This window comes from Gossypium hirsutum, chromosome D13 (assembly GCF_007990345.1).
Source record: "Gossypium hirsutum isolate 1008001.06 chromosome D13, Gossypium_hirsutum_v2.1, whole genome shotgun sequence".
Classification (NCBI taxonomy): domain Eukaryota; kingdom Viridiplantae; phylum Streptophyta; class Magnoliopsida; order Malvales; family Malvaceae; genus Gossypium; species Gossypium hirsutum.
Window position 1 is genome coordinate 9,923,176 of NC_053449.1, and position 7,293 is coordinate 9,930,468.

The window sequence follows — 7,293 nt, forward strand, 5'->3', positions numbered from 1 at the left end:
GGTTCTTGTGCCTTCTTTAAAAGCGGGAGACAAAATTTCTAAGGCTAAAATTGAACATAAATACTTCAAAAACTCAACATTGAATGATTGAATTACGTGAAAAATCACTCACTTAACGCTCTTTTAATATAAATTTATGGTTTTGACACCAATCAATTTATATTTTTATCTCCTCTTCGCTCTTGCCCTCAACAATGCTATTATTATTTGAGTAGTTTAACGGCTGCTAATGGCATATAATTTAACGAAATTTTTTTATATATATTTTAGCTTTTTTTAATTAGGGGATAGGATAATATTTTTCAATCATTAACTCATGATGAATATCAAACAAAAAAAATATCAACTTTTTTATCACTTCACTTATAATTTAACTGTCAATTGTTAATCTTTTTAACATACAAAGTAATTATGAATTTTATAATATTTTGAAATATCTTATTATATAAATAAAAGGTTTGATATAGATGGTTTTTTTTGAACAATCTTATTATAAGTTCTTGATTGTATCTGTTTTTTTCTAACATAATACTTAGAACTACACATAGCTCTTTCTCAATTTATAAATAGAAGGATAATGCACTTCAACGCTCGAACCCACATCCTCTTATATTGATAATAATGCTCATACTAATCGAATTAAAACTCAACCAACAGATTTCACATAGATAGTTAAGTAGTAAGGTTTGATGTTATTTGGTTCATTTCATTTCTCTACTTTAAAGAGAGAAAAACAAACTAATTAAATTATATTTACTTGAGTAAAGAAAAAGCATGAGCCCAAATCTCAATAGGTAACTTTCAGTGATTCATAAAAAGATATTTGACAAATCATTACCTCACTCACCACTCATTATTTCCTAATAATAAATAGATAATACAAATTCACTAAGATAAATTATATATTTTTTTGGCATAATATCAAATTTTACCTTTTAACATTTATATATTTTTATCAATTTAGCTTTTATTATTTTTTGAGTTAAAATTTTAAATTAACCTTTTAAAAGAATCAAATCGCTTATTTTTAACATATATGTTAAATGAAACTTTACTTTTTTTTAGTAACACTAATATGACAATTTTTGTGGTAGTCCATGTATACTTTATGCTAACATGATACTATTTGTCTTATATGTTTTATTAACAAATAATTTAAAAATTATAAGAGTATTTAAAATATTTTAAAATAAAAAAATTATAAAAAGTTCATTAAGAAAAGTATGAAAAACATTTGGATTGTCATGCTGGCCACAAACTTTAAAAACTTAACATTTTATTCAATATTCCTATTAAAAAAATGCAATGACATCTTTTTGAAAATTGATGGTCAAATTTAACATTAAAAAGAATAAAAGCTAAATTGAAAAAAAGAAAAGCATAATGAATTATTTGGCTTTTAACTTTAGAAAAGAAAAAGTCATTTTAGATCTCCATTTAATTATTTTTTCTTTTTTAAACTTTAAACTTGCGCTTTTATCAAATCACCCCAAAATGAATGGAAAAATTAACATTTAACTTTGTCGACGTTGCATACACGTGGATTGCCATGTGGATGACATGTCAGCATTTAATTTATTTTTTTAAAATTTTAAAAAATCCAAAAAATTATAAAAACTATTTTTTAAAATTAAAAATCATTAAATTTATTAAAAATATATTAATTTTAAAAAATATTTTTAAAAATTTTAAAATTAATTAAATGTTGACGTGTCATCTACGTAGCAATCCACACGTAGGTCACGTCATCAAAGTTAACAAACTTAGCTTTTCTATCTATTTTGGATAATTTGACAAAAAATGCAAGTTTAAGGGCTCAAAGAGGCAAAAATTTAAATGGCGGGCTAAAATAATTTTTTTTGTAAAGTTGAAGGACAAAAAAAGTCGTCATTATGCCAAATGTAAACATTAAAAACTAAATTTAACATTACACCTCTTTCTATATAATACAATTTCAAATCACTCACACTACATTACTAGGTTTTTTACCTAGATAATACAAAAAGAGTTACGAAAATGGGTATGTTGTAGATTATTTATGAAAATAGTATGTTTTCTATAGTAAAATTAGGTGCCGCCAATGCATCAAGCGGCATCACCTATAAAAAATAATATTTTAATATAAATAAAATAATATTTTAATCTAAAAAGGGGTGACGTCAAAACATCGGGCACCCTTTTTCACCATGACTTTGACTTTTTTTTTATTTGGGGGTGATTGTGATATAATTTTGAATTTCATGCCTTTATTTTATGGAAATTAGAAGTTAGTCCATTTAGTTCAATTTATTATAATTTGATGGCCTTTTTACCCTAATAATTCAAAAAAAAAATTAAATACCAAAATGGGTCACCTACAAATTAATTATCGAAATGGGTTGTTTGCTACAATATTTTTTGATGCCGTCTGATTGGTTGGCGACACTACATAAGTTTTTTAAAAAAAAATTTTATTAGTGCCACCAGACATATTGGCAACAACAAACTAAAATATAATTAGTGATTATATTTATTATGTTACAAAATAGCTATTTTAACTTAGGTGGTAGAGTGTGTGGTTTTTAATTATATGGTTGTGCACATAGTTAAAAACCACACACCTTACCAGTTGAACTAAAACAATTATTTTATAATATGATAAATATAATAACTAATTATATTATAGTTTGGTGCTGCCAATGTGTCAAGCGACACCAATAAAAAAATATTTTTTTAAAACTCATGTGGTGCCGCCAACTAGTTAGGTGGCACCGAAAAATACTATAGCAAATGACCCATTTTGATAATTAATTTGTAGGGTGACCCATTTTGATATTTAATTATTATTTTTTGGATTATTGAGGTAAAAAAGCTTAATTCGATCTTTGTATGTTTTCAAATTTTAAAAGTTAATAAAATTATTTAATACTGTTAAAATCGATCATTAAATTACTTATTTCAAGATTAATTGTTTATCAAACTCGATCTTTGTATATTTTTTTTTATTAATTTTTCACACATAAATTGTTGAATTGATGATTTTATTAATTTTTTGCACATGAATTTGATAAATACTTAATCTTGAAATAAGTAATTTAATGATCGAATTTAACAATATTAAATAATTTGACTAACTTTTTAGCTTCGAAAACATATAAAGATCAAATTATAATAAATTAAAATAAATGGACTAACTTCAAATTTCTATAAAATAGATGTATTAACAATCACTCGAAAGTAAAAAAAAAGAGAGTAAAAGTCAACATGAAAAAGGGGTGCAACATGACATTTTAACCACCCATTTTTAGATTAAAATATTACTTTTTAAATTTATTATTAATTAATTATTTTTATTAAAATATATTAATTTTAAAGGTGATGCGGACGACATGTAGAAAGCATACCATTGTCAAAAATAAATAATTTACAACATGTACTACTTTTGTAATTAATTTTTTTATATATTATCTAAATAGAAAACCCTACATTACGTAAATAACTGATGGAACTCTAGTCAGGGGGTTAAAAAAGGGTGTGATGTCAAGCATTCGAAAATTAAATTCTAACCGTCTCCCGCGGTTCCTGGCATCATTTCATTTCAATAATCTTACAACTAGAATCGCTTGCTCTACATCGCAATCCATAAATCTTACACGTATTCATCCTACCCTTTGACGGATTGTTGAACTTTGGCCTGCAATGCAATAGCGGACCAGCATTGAAGCTGAATCAGTGCAGCAGCAACATTTTGTTCTTATGTAATTAGCTTTAGTTCTTTTGTAATTTATCCTTAAAGTTAGTAAGATTAGTTGTTGATTTGTATGATTTCCAATGTGATGTAATAGCTGATATGTCAGTTACATTTTATGTGTAATTGAAGCTTTGTTTTAGTCATGTTATTAGTGGGAGCAGTTGTATATTAGGTGATTGCCTTGTAACTTATATTTTAACTTAATGGAAATGAAAGATAGATGAATTTTTCAGTTTATTGTTCCATTTTTTTTTGCATCCATTCTTCGCTTCAATTCTCCTTAGTTCTCTGCCAAAACTCCAACAAATGGTAAATAGAGCCTATCATCTTTGAGGGCCTCCATTGTTGGTAACAGTTCTTTTTTGTGAGAAACCTTGAAGAGAAAGAAATTGAAGCTATTTTATTGTTGCTGCAAAATGAGCTTTACACCACCACCACCACCACTAGTCTTTGTTAGTGAAAACTACCACATTTGGGTTGTGAAAATAAAAACTTATTTGCAAGCATATGACTTGTGGAATGTGGTCGAGAATGACACAGAACTAGCTCTATTAAGGGCCAATCCCACGATTGCACAAATCAGCATAGTGAAGAGTGTGCCAAGAAGCATAAATCAATGAAATGCTTGCAAAATGGTGTGTTTGATGTGATATTCACTCGAATAATAGCTTGTGACACTCCAAAACAAGCCTGGGAGAAGCTGAAGGAAGAGTTTCTGGGGTCAGATAAGACTAGGCAGCAACAGTTGATCAACCTCAGGAGGGACTTTGAGAACTTGAAGATGAGAGAGTTTGAAACAATCAAGTAGTACTCTGATAGGATAATGGCTACAGTTAATAACATTAGGCTCCTTGAAGACGATTTTAGTGAAAGCAGAGTTGTTGAGAAGGTCATTATCGAGAGATCTATCAACCATATCACTATCTGAGTTGATAAATTCTCTGTATGCACTCGAGTAAAGAAGGGCCAATAGGCTAGAGGAGCATCCTGAAGGAGCCTTCCAAACAAAAGCCAAAGAAAGCTCAAGTTCGAGCTACAAAGGGAAGAAACCATGGCTTGAAAAAAGGGAGAAACCAAAGAGGGATACAGGAAAGAAGAAATTTCCACCATGCATTCACTACAAAAGGTCTACACATTTGGAAAGGTACTGTTGGTACATGCTTGATATTCAGTGTAGGAGCTGCAAATAGTTTGGTCACATAGAAAAGGTTTGCAAAAATAAAGAAAGGGCACAAACTCAGTAGCAAAATCAAGCTCAGGCTACTGAGGATATACAAGCTTAGGAGGAGCATGTTTTAACTGCATCCTGTTATGTAACCTCAAGAAAAGTCAAAAAGGACTGGTTAGTAGACAATGGCTACACTCACCATATGGCATCTAATGAAGAGCTATTCAAGGATCTTGATAGAAGTCTTGCTTCCAAAGTCAAGATTGGAAATGGAAACCTTATTGAAGCCAAAGGCAGAGGCAATGTTCTGATCAGCACACATTAAGGTAACAAAACAATCTCAGATGTCCTTTTTGTACCTGATATAGACCAAAATCTGCTTAGTGTTGGTTAGCTAATTGAGAAAGGTTATTCACTTATTTTCAAGAATAACTCTTGTGTTATTAAGGACTCACTTGGTCAAGAACTAGTCACAGTAGCCATGACTGATAGATGTTTTATGCTGGATGTGAATTAGCTTGAAAATAAAACTTATACTAGTCTTGCTGATAAAGCTAGTTTATGGCACAAAAGGTTAGGCCATGTCAATTATAGATCACTTGGTTTGATGCACAAATCTAATCTGGTTGAAGACATGTCTGAAGTTGAAATCAGAGACAGAGTTTGTGAAATTTGTCAGCTTGGGAAACAAGTGAGACTGCCCTTTCTAGTTAAAAAGGCGTGGAGAGCTCGAGACAAGCTTCAATTGGTCCATACTGACATTTATGGACCAATGAAGACATATTATTTGAATGACATTAGATACTTTATGTTTGTTCATAGATGATTTGTAACACCCCTTAACCCGAATCCGTCGCCAGATTAGAGTTACGATGCATTACCGATCAAAATCCAACTCAAAAAAATTTTTTAGACTAATCAACTCAAGTTAAACAGCATATAAAATACTTATATATATATATTATACATTTACAAGGCACCACTTAGCATATTAATTACAGCCTAAAACATACAACTTCATAAATTTTATTACATCTAAAATCATATATCATCCCAATCAAAATGAATCAAGTACAAAGCCGTATAAGTATAATTACAAACATCATATTATTCAAATTGTTAACAAAAGAATAAAGATTATATATAACATTATCTTTTTATAGCCAATACATTAAACCAAATCCATATGTATCACATTGTATTATCTATCACAAGTTCCTACCATATCCGAATACACATTACCTACAATACCAATTTAAAATCAACCATGCATCATTAATCAAATTTCATATACTAACCATATTTCAAAAAAATCCAACTATATCTTTATCATTTACCTAATCAAATCTTAATTTCATAACTCAAGCATATATCCGAACATTTATTTCATTTCAATTTACTAACTATACTACATATTACAACATAGGTAATCTACCCTATTTGGACAGCTTTTATACATCAATTTGAATAGCATTTATATACCAAATTAGACAGCATTTTCACACCAAAATTTGGATAGCATAAATACATCAATTTGGGTAGCATATATACAACAGTTTGAGCAACATTTTTACACCAAAACTGGATAGCATATATGCAACAAATTGGGCAGCATTTAAGCATTAAAATTGGACAGCATATATGTAACAAATTGGACAGCATATATGTAACAAATTGGATAGCATTTAATCATCAAAATTGGACAGCATATATGTAACAAATTGGTTCAACTCATAACCAAATCAATCCATCATCCAGTGCATAACTATTATACATATACTAATCACTTAATCAAATTTAACATGTCCAAACTATATATATATATCACATTTATTATCATATCACAAACTTATACCATACTTCAATATGCAAAATTATAAACCCCATTTCCATGACCATTAAAACCATATGCATAAATACCAAACTCGATCAAAATAAGATGAGCCATTTTCGCATGACCATTTATATACATATTCCAAAACTAACCAAAAACATAAGCAAGCCTATACATGCCATAATATTGAGTTCAAAAATTTATCAAAGTACCCAAAAGATATCGATAGTGTGATAGACTATGCTAACAATCCCCGAGCTCGTAATGTGACTCCAAAATCTATAAAACAGACACAAGCAAAATACACACACAAAGTAAGCTTCTTGAGCTTAGTAAGTCATAAGCAAAATCTTACGTATAAATATTTGCTCAAAAACATTAAGTAAATATAATCGAATATCAATTACGTAGCATCATTTAACATCTAAACAATGATAACCATTTTTTTTATATATAAATCTTGCACAAGCTGAATACCTGTACTCAAAACATAGATATTTTATATCATATATCAACAGCCCAAAACATTCCAATATGCAAATGGTTAGCTTGTAATACATA